The following is a 19,614-nucleotide window of genomic DNA, read 5'->3' on the forward strand; positions in this document are numbered from 1 at the left end:
GACTAATTCTATGAAGAGGCTGGCATATATATATACTGTAGCTCCCTGCAACGTAGAATTAATTTACTCAGAAGTCTTCTGAAATGCTTTTGTACTGTCTGTTGGAGTTTTGATACACATTTTTAAATTACTTAGTTACTAATATATTTCTAAAGAAAAGAAGCCAAGCTGAATAATTTTTGAGGGGCATTATATCACATTTTACCGCCTCTGTGGTTAGTGTGATTAGCTGCCACCTTTATTTGAAAAGTGGTACGAGGGCGATTCCCACCTCAGCCTGTAACGTTCCAGACGTTACAGTGTAATTATGTTAATTTTATTATGTGTAATTAATTCAGGAATTTAACGTCATGATATTTATCTTGGTATGTAATTGTATTATAATTCATGTTTAATCATTTGCTCACTATCATTTCATTACTTTGTAACTACGACTTATAAACGAGGGCTGAATATTCTAATATTCACTTAGATTCTTGCGACATTTGTTTAAAATTAACTTGCAGTAGATTTCCTCAATCTTACCACATCACCGAGGAGGGAGAAAGGACAAATTTAGACCCCAAGTTCTGGGAAAGCGAGCACGTGTTCACGCGTCCTAACGTAAGCTACCGTATTTCGACCAGAATTATTCGAACTGATCAACGCCTATATTTTCAAAGGAGCGTCATGTTGCCATGGATACTGAGTGAAAGGACGAATAGAAGAACAGTTGATATCATGGATATGGCCCGTCAACTCTAATTTCTGGAGTGGGGAGAGAAGTGTCATCTGATTGGACCACGTTGTAGCGGCCTGTAATTAGCGCGAGAGAAGGTTATAAAAGGACGTGTTGGAGCTCCTGGGGCTCTCTCTACAACGTCTTATTCGCTCTCTACATTATTCTACGAGTTATTCTACAGCTTCTACTTGATTTTCTACTTGATTCTGCGTCTCGATACTTAGAAATTCTGAATGAGGGGTGTATAGCCACTCTTATCAGGAAGTACGTACAGCTCGGCTACAAGACCGGTTTGAACCAGTCTAAGTCAATAGGTAGTATTAATCTAGATAGAAATGAAACTTCAGAGAACATTTTCAGTAAAGTTGGAAGGAGTCTTAATTGAGTATCCTCTCCAAATAACCCAAGGTGGTTTTGCTAACTATGACTTAGGGCTTATCTCCAATATACGGGATAAAGCATAATAGGGAGTGTTAGTTTTGAAGTCATCTTCCAATTAGTGGTGGGTGCAATTTGCAAGGCAGGAATGGTACTTCGCTGCAGAGGAAGAGATATCAAAGACGACCGATGATGTTCCAGCTACAAGGAGGGAAGCCTTCCAAGGACCAGCAGAACGAGACTAAATGGTGAGCAAGCGAGTTAAAGATATTGCAAGTTTTCGCGAAGTAGAGTCATTTAATTTTCTGTTAAATTCATTTTTTAATTTAAATTCAGTCTTCGTTAAACCGTCGTCATTCATATTAAATCTAATAAATAGTATTTTTCTAGTTAACTTTAATCAATTTGCCTTAATTAGCCTTTTGATTTTTAATTCTCCTGCTTAGTGATTAGTGCACTATCACCCCACCCCTGTGATAAGAGTCCGTCCAAGCTTGATTATAAATTTTTATCTTTAAGTCCTCAACTTAAAGATTGGCGCCCTTAGCTTGAATGGTTGCATTTCTCATTTGATGATTGTTCTCCGAGTGGGGAAGTCACAAGCCATCCTGGAAATGGTTTTCCGTGGTTTCCCACTTCTCCTCCAGGCAAATGCCGGGATGGTACCTGACTTAAGGCTACGGTCGCTTCCTTTCCTCTTCCTTGTCTATCCCTTCCAATATTCCCATTTCCCTATAAGGCCCATGTTCAGCATAGCAGGTGAGGCCACCTGTGCGAGGTACTGGTCATCCTCTCCAGTTGTATCCCCCGACCCAATATCTCACGCTCCACGACACTGCCCTAACGGAGGTAGAGGTAGGATTCCTCGCTGAGTCCGAGGGAAAAACAAACCCTGGAGGGTAAGCAGATTAAGAAGAAGATTACATCACATTTTACCGATTTTGTAGGGATCCATTTATGTTTGTTCATTTAAAAAAAATATGCTATGCTGAACAGGGGCTTTGCGGGGGAGGGGGATGGGATGATTGGAAGGGATAGACAAGGAAGAGGGAAGGAAGTGGCCGTGACCTTAAGTAGGTACCATCCCGGCATTTGCCTGGAGGAGAAGTGGGAAACCACGGAAAACCACTTCCAGGATGGCTGAGGTGGGAATCGAACCCAGCTCTACTTAGGTGACCTCCCGAGGCTGAGTGGACCCCGTTCCAGCCCTCGAACCACTTTTCAAATTTCGTGGCAGAGCGGGGAATCGAACCCGGGCCTTCGGGGATGGCAGCTACACGAACCACTACACCACAGAGACGGCATGATTTAACTTACCTGACGAAGTTAGGAACACATGTCCCTGCTTTACACTCAACCAGCAAATGCATAACTACTATTCTTGCATATGCATATACTCTAAATGTATATTGTACCCTCTGAATACAATAATTTCTATGTAGAAATTAATACTTAGAAGAAGAAGAAGAAGAAGAAGAAGAAGTCACCTGGAAGGCGGGCTCGTGGTAGGCCTACCTGTTGAGACGCTGAATAAGGTTCCATTCTTGCTCTGCCAGAGATTCAAAATCTGGCATGACTAGAACGAGGACACACCGTCTTTTGCAACAAGCTGAGTACAGATGTGTTAACGTTCCAATCCTCGGCTATCCTCCAGGTGTTTAACCGTGATTTTTCTGCTTAAACTACAAGTAAATGCTGGAATGCTTCTTGACTTAAGGCCACGATACGTCCTTCTAGTTCCTATCCTCCCCAGTCAAAGCTGGGAATAAAATACGTGCCGGTACCCTGAGAACATGAACACAGCCTTTTTATTTTGTAATGCATATTTTCTGCAATGAAGTGGGTGTTCCTACTGAGACCTATTCTTTCCGCATTTCCTTACTTCTTATTCTTTACTGCCAAACTGTCTGGAGATGAAGAATGTTTTGTTTTAGAAGCTCATTGCTCGTGTGGAATATCCCCATGCAGTGCCATGTTTGGAGCAAATACAGTAGAGACAATACGCGACACTTACGGATTTAGCCTTGCTAAAATGGGAGACAATTCGACGGTGGCGCTCCTAGTGACTTGACCTGAACAAATCGCGCTAAATTCAAATATCAATGGAAATGTATATACGGAAATGGATAAATAAATTACGTCTAGAAAGAAAGTGGTATTGAGATATTAACTTCGAAGTTGCTAAGGCAATTCTGGATAAATGAATGAATAATTATTTAAAAGTTTATTATTCAAAGACTGAAATTAGACACATAAACAAGATATGAAATGGGCTGCTGTGAAATGACTTGATCTTTCATTTATGCATTACTTTTTTAGCTTCAGCATTCCTGCCTGAACTTTTACGGTTGGATTTGTCTTTTTTCTCATTTAAAAACCATTGCATGATCACATTAAGACACTTGTCAATAAAAATATCGGCACATTCTTTGCACACATGATGCAATGAATTAACATTTAAAAGCTGGACAATTTTCCTCTTAACATGAAGCCTACTAACAGAAAGAAAATCTATAAAATTCCTTCTTTAATCTGAGAAGAGGTATTAAAGAAAGAAAAGTATGAAAATGTTGTCGATAGTGATGCTTTGAGGAATATTTACGTACAATTAGAGTAAAAATGTAATATACCCTTGGCCGTATAGTCGAGGATTTTTAAAGTCGCTGGCCTGGAAATGATCTGAACAGATCTTATAATTCTTATATAAGCGTAACGTCCCTTCTTTCTTGTACACCTTATCCAAATCACTTCTGTGACATTTCAAAACTCACAGATCACACCTACAACAACACATCGGTATTAAAGGTTAACTGCTGCACTATACAATAAAATATGCGTATTACATTTTATGCCAGTTAAAATATGGGTCGAGCAGGTCAAAAGATTATAAAGTACTATAAAAATCTCTGTCACTGGAAGAATATATATGCAAACACAATATTACTTGCATGTTCTTGTCACGAGGGAACCTGAAGAACGACCGCGCATTTTTCTCTACTTCGTAATTACTGCAGCCAAACACAGCACATACCTTTCCCCTCATGTTGAGAGGAGATATCAAGGAATGACACACGCTACTATTTAATTATGTCAACTCACTGAAAACGCAAAAATAACACCAAAAACTTCACACAAAAATACACGTGCTCTTATGAGAGAATCAGTACTGTTCAGGTCTATCCGCTAGAGTGAGCTCCAGTAGCTGTCCCTCGATATCTGGCAGAGTGTCGCGTACTGTCTCTACTGTATTTGCTTGGAGTTACGACGTGAACTGCGCAACATCGTCCACCTGCAGAACCCTATTTCGATATTTTGTAATAGATTCTTTTCGTTACCCTATATCCTCGAATTCAGCTTTACGGGCGTATTCAATCAACAACTTGCTTTACGTCGCACCGACACAGACAGGTCTTATGGCGACGATGGAAAGACCTATTGTGATAAGGAAGCGGCCGTGGCATTAATTAAGATACAGCCCCAGCATTTGCCTGGTCTGAAAATGGGAAACCACGGAAAACCATCTTCAGGGCTGCCAACAGTGGGGTTCGAACCCACTATCTCCCGGATGCAAGCTCACAACTGCGCGCCCCTAACCGCACGGTTAACTCGCCCGGTACGCGTGTATTCTGTGTAGATAATTCTTCTTACTGACAATACCTAGGAGAGGGTAGTTAAACTGATCTGTCGGGTCCGTAACTTAAACTAGGAGATTATAGCAGGCTTCCTGTTGACATATAAGAAATGCATGTTTAATTTGGGAGAACAGCCTATATTTTAGCAATTCATACACAATTTACTATAAATTTAAGGTGTTTGTTGTACATTTTGAGAGTATTCATTCATATATAATATTACAGTCCGCCTCTGTGGTGTAGTGGTTAGCGTGATTAGCTGCCACCCCCGGAGGCCCGGGTTCGTTTCCCGGCTATGTCACGAAATTTGAAAAGTGGTACGAGAGGGCAGGAACGGGGTCCACTCAGCCTCGGGAGGTCAAATGAGTAGAGGTGGGTTCGATTCCCACCTCAGCCATCCTGGAAGTGGTTTTCCGTGGTTTCCCACTTCTCCTCCAGGCATACGCCGGGATGGTACCTAACTTAAGGCCACGGCCGCTTCCTTCCCTCTTCCTTGTCTATCCCTTCCAATCTTCCCTTCCCCCACAAGGCCCCTGTTCATCATAGCAGGTGAGGCCGTCTGGGCGAATTACTGGTCATTCTCCCCAGTTGTATCCCCCGACCCAGAGTCTGAAGCTTCAGGACACTGCACTTGAGGCGGTAGAGGTGGGATCTCTCGCTGAGTCCGAGGGAAAAGCCAACCCTGGAGGGTAAACAGATTAAGAGAGAATATAAAATTACAAATCTGGAAACTCCAAGTCTTTTCCTTCAAGCAACTGTACTGCCTCTGAGTTTACCCTTGGCTTTCTTGATGATTGATGCCTTACTTTTCCGGTCCTATGTCATCTTCCTCCAGCCTTCCTTAATTCCTAGCGTCCTTAGTTCTTCCTCACCGCCATCGATGCATCGTAATCTAGATTTGCCTTTGTACAGTCTTCCTTCCAATTTTCCTTCAAATGTCTTCTTCACTGTTTTTCATCCTATCAACATGCCCCGCCCAGTTTAACCCTCTTGCGTTAATTACTGAAACAATATCAAATATGATACAGTGAAATGCAAAGATCCATATTTCAAACTATAGTGAAGCGAATCGATGTATTTTCAATAGAGCGGGCGTTCAAGTAGTTAGGCCGTGCCTTGCTTTTTACGTTTGTTGCAGTAGACTCTTACCATTTCAGTGGCGTCTTTGGAGGGTCTGGTGGAACCGTGGAACTATGGTGGTTTCCAGACATCACAATCTCTAAGGTATCTCCTGAAGTATTGTATATTGACCCAGTATTTTTGCCATCCGTCGCCTCTGTGGTGTAGTGGTTAGCGTCATTAGCTGCCATCCCCGAAGGCCCGGGTTCGATTCCCGGCTCTGCCACGAAATTTGAAAAGTGGTTCGAGGGCTGGAACGGGGTCCACTCAGCCTCGGGAGGTCAACTAAGTAGAGCTGGGTTCGATTCCCACCTCAGCCATCCTGGAAGTGGTTTTCCGTGGTTTCCCACTTCTCCTCCAGGCAAATGCCGGGATGGTACCTACTTAAGGTCACGGCCGCTTCCTTCCCTTTTCCTTGCCTATCCCTTCCAATCTTCCCATCCCTCCACAAGGCCCCTTTTCAGCATAGCAGGTGAGGTCGCCTGGGCGAGGTACTGGTCATACTCCCCAGTTGTATCCCCGACCAAGAGTCTGAAGCTCCAGGACACTGTCCTTGAGGCGGTAGAGGTGGGATCCCTCGCTAAGTCCGAGGGAAAAACCGAATCTGGAGGGTAAACAGATGATGATGATGATGATGATTTTTGCCATCCACCATTGTACTAAGTGATAGGTTCACCTACTCTAAAGATGCTAGCCACTTGCATGGGAAGCCTCAGTAAGCTTTAAATTCTCTACACTATTTACCAAATCGAAAGCTGGCGCTCTAGAGATTTCCTAGTTGCCCGTGGAAGCATACGCAGTATATCACTGTCTTCGTAATCTGAAAATGCTGACAAAGCTGTATGATTTCATGGGCAAATATGATCATGCTTCTGCTGGAAGGACCTTCTAAGTGCTTTAAAGCGGATCCACGAGGCATAAATTCATCAATCAATATCCGGGCACCTTTAATAATAAAACACTACTTGGGTAATGAAAGATTTTGAAATACACTTATGGCCAATAGGGATTCAGCCACATCCCCTATACCTATCTCATTATGCCCTTAGAAATTACTTGACGTCGTTTTATGAGATGTATGCTAACAAACTCAGTGAAGCTTCAAGGACTAGAGCCAGTCTTGAGAGAATCGCCATATATTTTAATTCTTGGTCTAAAAGTTGACTTGTGATTTAATACGAGTTTCACAACCGGTAAAGAAAATCAGGAGAATTATAGCTTGGTCTTCCTGGCATGGGAAGTATAATTAGTTATCCACAACTCTGAGCTAATCATAATAATTTCGTGTGGCTATTTGTAGCCGAGTGCAGCCCTTGTAAGGCAGACCCTCCGACGAGGGGGGGCGGCATCTCCCATGTGTAGGTAACTGCGTGTTATTGTGGTGGAGGATAGTGTTATGTGTGGTGTGTGAGTTGCAGGAATGTTGGGGACAGCACAAACACCCAGCCCCCGGGCCATTGGAATTAACCAATTAAGGTTAAAATCCCCACAACGTGGGCATCTTGAGTGCTGAATTCCTTAGTTTTATAAACACTCTTATCATCTTCAGAGCGGAATCTCGGGTAGTTGGACTGCGTTGAATCTGTTTATTGACGTTTCTCCAGCAATGCCGCTGGCATCTTCGGAATAAATGATTCTGTCTTCTGAAGTTCGTTCGTTATCTGTTCACCTTCCAGGGTCGGTTTTTCCCTCGGACTCAGCGAAAGATCCCACTTCTACCGGCTCAAGGGCAGTGTCCTGGAACGTCAGACTCTGGGTCGTGGGATACAACTGGGGAGAATGACCAGTACCTAGCCCAGGCAGCTTCACGTTTATATGTATACAACTACACGAGGCGAGCATATTGTAATGTGGTTAAGTTTAGTTTTTATTAGATCGGTCAGTAGTGCTTCTTGTCCCATCCTACGCTGGCATCAGGCTTGTCTTGGGTTCAGTGGTGGGTAGAAGTGGTCAGAATTCTCGAGGATGCGGCGGTAGGACTTAGGCCTCTGCACTCTTTTGAACATCGGGCTCCAAAATATTACTGAAGTATTTTTCTACTTTCCGTTGAGATACACTGGATTTTCTACATTCATTGTCTTGTATTGTAACTGATATGCTGGACAGTCCCGTATTGTTTCGAACAACATTATGCTATTTATGTGTTTTCGGCTACTGCTGATTTTTGGCTGCTCTAGTTTAGAGTATCTAGGGTTCCTGAGAAAAGCGCTGCTTTTTGTGCGAGCTTCTATACCGTTGTATGTCTTATCTTATAATGACTTATTGTGGAGTTTATTTGTTTTATTTGTCAATTTATCTACCAGTATATGTTCCCTCTGGGACTGAGCGATGTCCTAGCAGACGATGCATTGAATGAAGCACGTGAGTAGTATATTTTGATTCGAAGTGCATTATTGGGGACAGAGAATTCTAGGTGCAAGCTTGCTGGGTCTTCGTGTAGGATGGTGATTACTGATTAAGGAAGGGAGAAATTAGAGCTCCAGCATTCGTCTGGGTTAAGAATTGGATACCACAAGTAGTCGTCAGGAGGGGATCGAATTCATACATCTGTCCTAGCATATTAATGCTACCGATCGATATTATTTCTATGATTGTTGTCCGGCTCCTTGGCTGAATGGTTAGCTCAGTGGCCATCGTTTCAGAGGGCCCTGGGTTCGATTCCCGGCTGGGCCGAGGATTTTAACTGCATATGGTTCATTTCTAAGGCTCTGGGATTGGGTGTTTGTGCTTGTCCCAACACATTTCTCTTCATATTCACACAACACACGACATTACTGAACATTAAAAAGATCCGCAATAGTGAATACATCACTCCACATAGGATTAGCGTCAGGAAGGGCATCCAGCCGTAAAACCTGGCCAAATCACCAGTTGCAACACAGTTCGCAAGCACGACCCCACCATTGTTGGAAAAGCGACGGATTTTTATAATAATAATGTTATTTGCTTTACGTCCCACTAAGTACTCTTTTACGGTTTTCGGAGACGCCGAGATGCCGGAATGTTGTCCCGCAGGAGTTCTTTTACGAGCCAGTAAATCTACCGACACGAGGCTGACGTATTTGAGCACCTTCAAATACCACCGGACTGAGCCAGGATCGAACCTGCCAAGTTGGGGTCAGAAGGCCAGCCCCTCAAGCGTCTGAGCCACTCAGCCCGGCAGATTATTATTATTATTATTATTATTATTATTATTATTATTATTATTATTATTATTATTATTATTATTATTGGAAGAAATTTTCCATAACTGAGCGAGTTGACTTTGCGGTATGGGTCGTGTAACTCCAAGGTTCAGTTTGGGAGATGGTGGGCTCGAGCACCATAGTCGACAGCGCTGAAGGTGGTCCCCTATTTCCACGCCAGACAAATGCTATGGCTGTACTTTAAGTAAAATCGTGGTCACAGCCTTCCCATTCCCAGTCTCTTCCCATCACCGCGGTGCATATAACTTGAGTTGATGCGACGTAGGACAGATAGTAAAAAGGAAGACAATAACCCATCATCCAACACGGAGTATACCGTGCCGCATATGTACAAAAAGAAATATTGGGTAACTGAAGGATTCTAGGATTTTCAGAGTGTGGTATGAACCTTCCTGCACTTTATTCCTTGCCTTTGGTTAGATTTCATGTTTTCCATCCGAAAGGCTTCGGAAGCAATATGTGCTCTTATTTTCCTGGTTTCTTTTCTTCCTATTTATAGTTCTCTGATCGTTCGTTCTGGCAGTCACCTCCTGCATACTTACCATTCTAGCCATCTGACAGCCTTGGGTCTGCATATCACTGCTTCGAACCAGACACGCGGACCAGGCGCCATTTCGTATTCTAACACACGTTTAGACATTGACGTGCGTGTGTTCTCTAATCTGATGCGACGACCTGAATACCCTGTTTTTGTTGTTTCTGTAGTCTGGGAATCATTCGCGATTAACATCTCTTTGTCATAGATTGGTTAAATTAGATTTTTAGACACTTCATCTTACTTAAGAACACATACTTCACCGTGTAGAGTAAGATTCAGCTTAACAGTCGTTAGTTTTGGCTAGTTTTGAAGGGGGTGGTCCCCACCGGCGCCTGTCCTAAGAATGGTTTGTTTTCAATTCTTTTGCACCAAAGGGAGTGCCGGGACCGTTCCATCATACGTCTTGGCCGCAACCACCTCACCTTCTCCGCAAATCACATCACCGCACAAATCCCTCTGTTGGGCCGATTGCCTAGATGTTAGGGCCCTTTAAACAACAAGCAAGATCAAATCTCTCTGGTCTGAGAGACGGCGTAACTGTCTAGAAGAACCACTGTACCCTGCCCGGCTACGGAAAGAAAACTTTTATCAACCCACTCACCCACACCACGTTCCTTATTAATCAACTTCCATAAGTAAGGCACACACCAAGAGAGAAGTTGCGTGCATTCGAATCCAGTCCATATAAACTTTCCGGAGCTGGTTGCGAAGCGAACTACTTTAGGCGCTCAGGATTGCAGGATCAAATCGCGGTGTGTTCGGTTGGCTTTTAAGAGTGCTAGTACTTATGGGGGGTCTGTGTCAGTAGATTTACTGACTCGCTAAGGATCCTTTGATCAGGGCAAAATTCACGCACTTCAGTATCTCTAAAAATCTACTGCGGCCAGCTGAGTGGTTCAAACGGCAGAGCGCTAGCTTTCTGAGCCCAAGTTGGAGGGTTTGATCTATGCTCAATTCGGTGGTACTTTAAGGTGCTCAAATATGCCAGCCTCGTGCCGGTTGATTGATTGGCCCGTGAAATAAGTTCTACGGGACAAAATTCTGGCATCTCGGTATCTCCAAAAACTACAAAACAATGTAAACAAATATGGACCATGTCATATAAACTGTTTTCATTCGCGTTTAAATTTTTGTCCATTACTCTCGCATACACGCTAATGTTCTTTTCTCCCCTCAGTACACGCCTTTCCTATTTTTAGTTTCGGTTTTCCTTGGAAACTATGCGATGAAGTAAGCCTTTCTCCTTAAAATCTCCTTAAGATCTCCTTAATATCTTCGGGTGTGATCTCCCCTTCCTGAAGTCCTTCTCTACTGCGGTGAACCAGGCTCCACTGGATTTCTTGTCTAGAAAATAGGTAAAGATCCGGTAGCTCTATTTCCACATATATATGGAAATAGAGCTACCGGATCTTTACCTATATATATATTAGGTTCAAGTGACCTTAAAAGGTAAACCTCTTTCCTTTGACAGGACCAATGATTTTCCTCAAGATGTTTCCTTATGTATTATTATTATTATTATTATTATTATTATTATTATTATTATTATTATTATTATATCATCCCGGCATTCTCCTGAAGTGAATCGAAGAAACCTATGAAACCACTTGTGGTATTGCGGAAAGCCAGTTATCTTTTATTCAAGACGAGAAGCAGGAGCATTAATAGAGATCGAAATAGTGACAGTATTACGGTGGAAGCGGCATCTCACACTTATTGTCTCCAACACATAATACTTCGAATGAATAATTACTTGGACCTAAGTACAAAAGATATATGGGTGGAGTGAGGACAGATGAAGAACTCTCCCGCTGGGTTTTCGTGACAATGCAAATCTGACTTTTTACAGCTTTTGATGTCATTTATACCAAGTAGAGCGCGGTTTGGGAAGGAATCGGCCGTGACCTTAAGTAAGGTACAGTCTCAACATCTGCCTGATGTGAAAATGGGAAACTACAGAAAAATCAGGGCTGTCGACAGTTGGGTTCGAACCCACTACCTCCCAAATTCAAGCTAATAGCTACGTGACCCCCAAACCGCGCGGCCACTTGTTCGGTATTATTATTATTATTATTATTATTATTATTATTATTATTATTATTATTATTCCCAATCGAATCAATCTTTCAAGTGATACCAACACGATAATGTTTCAAAATATGAGGTAATTTCGAAATTCTGCATTCCATGTAACTAAAATTTCCGACCACAAACATAAGTTTGTCTCTAAAGGTCGTAGGGCCATTGTTTTGACATCACGATCTCGTACTCGCATAGAGCTTTCTAACAGTACCCACAAGAGGGGTCAGAATTGACATGTAGGCAGTCAAATCGCCGATTTTTCTAAACAAGTTCCGTAGTTGAAGTTTTGACTCCACTCTTGTCGTGTTATTCTTTTGGAATTCGGACCATTTTGTGATGTGAATGTAAGACGTCGAATAATCTATCTTTAGACACGTCTCGCCCCAAGTATTTAACTTGGCCCGCCAAGTGTCATACTTTCTCTCATGTCGCCCATTTCCAGTCAAACGATACCTCAACCATTCTGACCGGATCTTTAGTTCCTGACCAATTAGTCCGAAAATGAGCTCATGATTTCGTTACACTAAGGTTCGAATGTATGTAACCTGATTTTATCGACGGTGTCATATCACTTCATTAAGTTTCGGAGTACACTAGAGCCTCGCCCACCGAGCTCGATAGCTGCAGTCGCTTAAGTGCGGCCGGTATCCAGTATTCGGGAGATAGTGGGTTCGAACCCCACTGTTGGCAGCCCTGAAGATGGTTTTTCGTGGTTTCCCATTTTCACACCAGACAAATGCTGGGGCTGTACCTTAATTAAGGCCACGACCACTTCCTTCCCAGTCGTAGCCCCTTCCTGTCCCATCGTCGCCATAAAACCTATCTGTGTCGATGCGCTGTAAAGCCAAGAGCAAAAAAAAAAAAAAAAAATAGAGCCTCGCCCATAACGTATCACCACACCTTGGACAGCTCTCACAATCGTCTCAAGCACAATAATCCTTCGCATTATTGTGGCCTCAACGTAATATTGATCTAATTACAGATGTGTTGTCCTAGTCGAGTTTTCGCGGCCAAGATATGTACCACAGTGGTGGAGAGTAAGTTGGGTAAAAATCCAGTGTAGATTCAGACCTCAGAGGGGCTGTCTTTCGTTGATCTAGAGAAGGCATTTGACAGAGTACTGAGGTAAAAAATGTTGTTCATACTGATGTAGCCTATCATGGGGTTAGAGGTAGGTTATTGCAGACAATCAAAGAGATGTATCTTCACAATTGGGCCACATTGAGAACATTAATTCTCAGATAGAATGAGTCATTTGTTCAGAGGTTAGATAAGGCTGTCATCCTTTACCCTTGTTGTTCATAGTTTGCATGCATCATTTACTGAAGTGTATAAAATGGCAAAGAGGGATTCATTTGAGTAAGTTAAGTGTTTATAGTAAGGTAAATATGCCGACGACTTGATCTTAATGGTAGTCTGTCCTGAAAGCCTGCAATAAAATATCTTGGAAGTTGAAAAGAGGTGCAGTGACTATGATATGAAAATTAAAATTTCCGAGAATAAAGTCAGTAGGGAAGAATATCATGTCGGGAATATAAAACCAGAACAGGTGGATCATTTCAAGTATTTATGATGTGTATACTTCCAGGGCGGTAGTATAGTCAGTGAAATTGAATCAAGGTGCAGCAAGGCTAGCAGTTGTGATCGACGGTATTCTGTAAGAAGAAAAAGAACAAAGAAAGAAAGAATGAAAGAAGTCAGCTCCCGGTCGAAACTATCTTTACACTGGCCTATTTCCAGACAAAATTTACTGCATGGGAGTGAAAGCTGGGCAAACTCAGGACATCGTGCTCACAAGCTATGCTACGTTGTCCCCCTTCCTTTTCAGTGTTCATATAGAACAGGCGGTGAAGGAAATGAAAGAGGAATTTCGAAAGGGAATCAAAATCCAAGGAGAGAAAATCAAAACCCCGAGATTTGCCGATCGAGCTTAATGGTCAAGGGCTGTGGTTCATTGTGGACGAGATCTAGCAGTGCAATCGTTTCCACCGTATACAAAGATACCATTAAGCTAAACTTAACTCACTAGATAATTAGAGATAGATGCAATTCGCTATTCTCATTCAGTATGAAGGGTACAGGAGAAAAGGGGGCTCAGTCACATTTAGCAATTTTTTCAGGAAACGAATTTTAAATTTCGTAACTATGCCTTTCACCTTATTTTTAATATTATACATTATAATGGTACAATATGTGCATATATATAGTAAGATCATCGTTTCATACTATGGCATGCTCATATGAACGTTATAGTCTATAGGTAAGCTTAAACAGCTTTTGCACTACTATTGGAACCATGGAAAAACCAGCTCAGTCCTGGACTCAGCCTCTTATAGTCCCTTGAATATCCAGTTGCTAACTGAACCACCTTACTAGTATAGAATGTAAAAATGCTTTATTTTAGTGTACAGATTACAACCATTTTACAAATCAACAAAATTATATACCTTGCTCAACTCTAATAACATGCTGTTGGAAATCTTTTAACTTTTGACGCCCAAGTTTTTGAATCAGCTTGATATCCAAAATGTTAGTCAGTGTGGGGAATCCGAAAGAAGAATTCTTGCTCACTTACATTACAGAACTTCTTAAGATCTTGCAAGTCTTTGTACTTACCTCCTGGTATGGACAAAGGACCTAAAAAAATAATCCTTTACCAAAATAATATTACCACAAACTCTGTCTATTATAAATTCCAGATGCCCATGCATGCGTTCAATGTACATGTTTGTTCACTTCACAAAGCATATTTTACATGTATCCTGAAGCAGAAGGCAGAAAGGGCAGTGACGAAGTTTGTATTTTACTTCACAACTTCGTGTACAACTACCTAGAGAGTCAAGTTAGACATCTAGAAATATTTTGTGATTCATGCTCAGGACAGAATAAAAACTTCACTTTGTTTCAATTTCTACACAATCTTATTCACCAAGAGAAGAGGCTATAGGCCTACTCCAGTTTGCGTCCATTGCTACTGGAGTGTGACAAGTATATGGGACTAGTAAATACGAATATCGTGTCTGTCCTAAGATATCCGAAGGCAATATTGAAGTCATTACAGGTAATAGATCTGTAATACTTATAGGACACTTTAATGTCTCTTGAGGTAAATACGTTTTGCTGCATCGTGAAGACTGTATTGGCTAGATCTGCCTTCGAATAATTTTGTATGGTCACGAATCAGAGTAGCTATCTCATCACTTAGCTTGTGAAGTTGATTATCATGTTTTCCTCGTTGATCTTTCAGAGAAGTCCCGGTTGTTTTCAGGCTCCTAACAAAATATTCCACTTTATTACTCGAAATGCTATGGATTGCTATGAATGCCTTATGCCACATGACAACTTCAACAATTTTTTATTTTGCACTACCGTCACTTTGTATGAATATGAAGCATCATTTAACCTAGTATTTTCTACCCTATACCTTCTGCGTTGAACAGGGATGGCTGTTATTAGACCACACAGATAAGTGTTTTGCGCATCATGAGATCCTAACAGTCCGCCTCTGTGGTGTAGTGGTTAGTGTGATCGGCTGCCGCCCCCGGAGGCCTGGGTTTGATTCCCGGCTCTGCCGCGAAATTTGAAAAGTGGTAAGAGGGCTGGAACGTGGTCCACTCAGCCTCGGGAGGTCAACTCAGTATAGGTGGGTTCGATTCCCACCTCAGCCATCCTGGAAGTGGTTTTCCGTGGTTTCCCACTTCTCCTCCAGGTAAATGCCGGGATGGTACCTAACTTAAGGCCACGGCCGCTTCCTTCCCTCTTCCTTGTCTATCTCTTCCAATCTTCCCATCCCCCCGCAAGGCCCCTGTTCAGCATAGCAGGTGAGGCCGCCTGGGCGAGGTACTGGCCTTCCTCCCCCGTTGTATCCCCCGACCCAATGTCACACGCTCCAGGACAGTGCCCTTGAGGCGGTAGAGGTGGGATCCCTCGCAGAGTCCGAGGGAAAATCCAACCCTGGAGGGTAAACAGATTAAGAAAGAAAGAAAGAAAGAAATAAATAAAGAAAGAATATCACACACCTTACAGCACAGCAACCAGGCGAATTAAAGCGAACCGAGCTCGATAGCTGCAGTCGCTTAAGTGCGGCCAGTATCCAGTATTCGGGAGATAGTAGGTTCGAACCCCACTGTCGGCAGCCCTGAAAATGGTTTTCCGTGGTTTCCCATTTTCACACCAGGCAAATGCTGGGGCTGTACCTTAATTAAGGCCACGGCCGCTTCCTTCCCACTCCTAGCGCTTTCCTGTCCCATCGTCGCCGTAAGACCTATCTGTGTCGGTGCGACGTAAAACAACTAGCAAAAAAAAAAAAAAAGAATTAAAGAAAAATTACGAAGATTAAGGAGTTAAAGCAGGCAGAGTTATTATCCTAATCAACTACAGTACCTTAATGTAGCTTCACCGGGCGAGGAGTTGGCCGTGCGGTTAGGAGCGTGCAGCTGTAAGCTCGCATCCGGGAGATAGTGGGTTCGAACCCCACTGTTCGCGACCCTGAAGAGGATTTTCCGTGGTTTCCCATTTTACACCAGGCAAATGCTGGGGCTGAACCTTAATTAAAGCCACGGCCGCTTCCTTCCCATTCCTAGGCCTTTCCTGTCTCATCGTCGCCGTAAGACCTATCTGTGTCAGTGCGACGTAAAGCAAATAGCAAAAAGAAAAAAAAAATAGCTTCTGTGGACTGAGCTGCTTCTTCCCCAGTACAGATGGACTGAGCCTGTTTTCCCAGTTAATGGATTGAACTTGTTTTTCTTTCCCAAAACAACTACTGTATGTGCGCATATACTTCATGACAGCCCCCAACAGATGGCAGCAAAATCCAGTTTTCAGAAAAATTGGACTGAGACACTTTTTCCCCTTCATATTCATTTGAGATTAAGACGGCTCCAGGAAGTTAAGCTGGTTGCATGTTACGTCCCATGATGGTTATGGGTCTGTAGCGCCATTAGCGACCAGGCGGCTGCTTCTCGGAACAAAGCTGAATATGGAATTCCTTCGTGCGTCAGAAGCGTTTCCGGAAACTACGCGCGCAGGAATGTTGTGTAGCGCCGCTGTGCCAGTCATAACTCAGGTCTTATGTAAGAATGTTTGGCATGGCATCCACAACAGTGAGTGCGTTGTCGAAAGAGCGGCTTGTGCACAGATTTACAGGTGTAAATACATTATAATCCTTCTCCATCCTTCTATATTTGTAAGTCTTTAAGTTCTGTTATTCACTGTATTCACAATCGAAAATGTTAGCTCAGTGTTGCAGCATGGCCAGTTATAGTTGCTGGCACTGTACTCGGGAGATAGGTGGGTTCGAATCCCCTGTCGGCCATCCCCGAAATGGTCTTCCCATTTTAACTCCAGGTAAATGCTGGGATGGTATTTTTCTCAAGGCCACGGCCACTTCCTTCCAATTCCTAGCCCGTACAATTTCACCTATATCCACAGACAACACCCTCACATAGCGGTACATATAGCTCAGCCTCATTGGGCGTATCGGGAATAGCAGCTGCAGAACTGGCAAGCCGAACATGTTCTCGAATACGCGAGGCAATAAAAGGCATGCGCTAAAAATATGTATTTACAATACAATATTTTAGACGTTACAGACTTTTTTGCTTGTGTGTTTGTTTGTAGAATTTGCCTTATGTTGCACCGACACAAATAGGTCTTGTGGCGACGATGGGATAGGAAAGGCCTAGGAGTGGGAAGGAAGCAGCCGTGGCCTTGATTAAGGTACAGCCCCATCATTTGCCTAGTGTGAAAAAGGGAAACCACGGAAAACCATCTTCAGGGCTGCTGACAGTGGGGTGCGAACCCACTATCTCCACAGTTGCGGGCCCCTAACCGCACGTCCAGCTCGCCAGGATTGTAGACATTTAGGCGAGTCCCTCATAAGTACGTTTATGTGTAGACTTGTATACGTCACATACAATGGGTCCATGGATAAAATAATGTAGATTAAATTAGTTACCGAGCAAGTGGCTGCCCGGTTTGAGGCGTGTAGCTATCAGCTGGCATTCGAAAGCTTTGAAGATGATTTTCCGTGGTTTCCCCATTTTCACACGAGGCAAATGCTGGGGCTGTGCCTTATTAAGGCCACGATCGTTTCTTCCCCTCTCTTAGCCCATTCCTATCTTATCGTCGCCAAAAGACGTATCTGTGTCAGTGCGGCGTAAATAAAATTGAAAAAGAAAAATAATAATCACAGAGGAGCATCAACTGGGGAGAGCGTATTTATAGCAATCATCCTACTAATACATGCTGTCGATTTATAATAGATAATTCGAAAAATATTCGAACTTTAATAAATGCAACAAAAACACATGTTCAAAACATAATTTAGTACACCTTTATTAAACATATTTTTAAACAGGCTTTCGAGATATTTTCTAGACTTTAACTAAGATATGGAGTCCAGCATACCTCTTCACCGGGCGAGTTGGTCGTGCGGTTAGGGTCCCGCAGCTGTGAGCTTGCATCCGGGAGATAGTGGGTTCGAACCCCACTGTCGGCAGCCCTGAAGATGGTTTTCCGTGGTTTCCCATTTTCACATCAGGCAAATGCTGGGGCTGTACCATAATTAAGGCCACGGCGGCTTCCTTCCCACTCCTAGGCTTTTCCTGTCCCATCGTCACCGTAGGACCTATCTGTGTCGGTGCGACGTAAAGCCACCAGCGAAAAAATATGTATGTTTTTCTCTAATTTTTCTTGTTTCCTTGCAGTTTTTAATAGGTATTCCATGCCTTTAATGCATAGAATATATTGATTTTCCTTATTTTCTTGTCTTATGGCTTTATTTTTATATACTCTATACTTACAACATTATCGCTTTCATTTCCCTTCTCGTTTACTGTTCGGTCCTTATTGCCACATGTTTTCTCATTTCACAGAGTTCTACTTGCTGTTGCATTCTGTCCTTATTGTTTATCTTTCTATATCTTTCACTCTTTGGATCACCTTCTTACACAATCTCATGTCATGCATTGAAATATTTCTTTCTCAGTAGGTTAGTATTTCATTCCTACGTCACCTAGTAGTTTCTTCATCCCATCCACCAAGTAACCCTCATTTTTATGTTTGATTTGGTGGGGACAGTAGTTATTTATATGACTATAAAGTAAAACGTATTATACAGAGGATGTTATTTCTCTTGACGCTCAGGCGACAGAACTCAAGATATTCAAATACACCATCGTCATGTCGGTAGATTTGCCGGCATCTAACAGAATTCCTGCGGGGCAAAATTCCATTAGTAGTGGCTCTGAAAGCGTTAAAAAAGTATGTGGGACGCAAAATTAAAAAAAAAAAAACAAGAGCCTTGTTCAATTCTGGGCGTTGGCGACCTGGGCTATTGCCAGAACTAATTTCCAAGCATCTCGAACAAGAGTTTATGACCGATTCCTTTTCGCTCCTCTTCTAGCCAACAGCACGTGGGTTACTCATCCAGGTTGCTTAATTTCCGAGATCACACGGGTTGCGACGTTTCACTATCACCTATTAACACAGCAATTAAAACTGAGACGAATATTCCTCTTGGTAAAATTTACAAGCTGACTTTTCCCTCACGTTTACCATCATAGCAGTGTCTGCTGTCCATCTCACAACATTGTCGAAGTATTTTTGTTCTCACTCACAAACCTGTAGCGCACTTATTACTCTGTACAGTAAAACATCATCCGCAAAAAAGCCTTTCTATGATTCCAGTTCTTTACTCGTATCATTTATATATTTATAAGAAAACATAAAGGTCCGGTAATAGTCCCCTGCGGGACTCGCTCTTAATTGTTACAGGACCAAGATAACGCTTCACCTACTCCAATTCCCTGAGTTCTATTTTCTAGAAATTAGCAACCCATTCAAGCACTCTTTTATCTAGTTCAATAGATCGGTAGTCTCCCATGATCTATCCTATCGAAAGTCCGACTCGTTGGCCGAATGGTCAGCGCACTGGCC

General features: G+C 42.6%; 1 protein-coding gene across 5 annotated transcripts in view; it reads left to right on the forward strand.

Annotated features, from left to right (window-relative positions):
* The window catches only part of LOC136858356 (uncharacterized), a 562,168-nt gene that overhangs the window by 280,494 nt on the left and 262,060 nt on the right, over window positions 1-19,614 (forward strand). The window lies entirely within an intron of this gene.

Source organism: Anabrus simplex, chromosome 1 (assembly GCF_040414725.1).
Source record: "Anabrus simplex isolate iqAnaSimp1 chromosome 1, ASM4041472v1, whole genome shotgun sequence".
Taxonomy (NCBI): domain Eukaryota; kingdom Metazoa; phylum Arthropoda; class Insecta; order Orthoptera; family Tettigoniidae; genus Anabrus; species Anabrus simplex.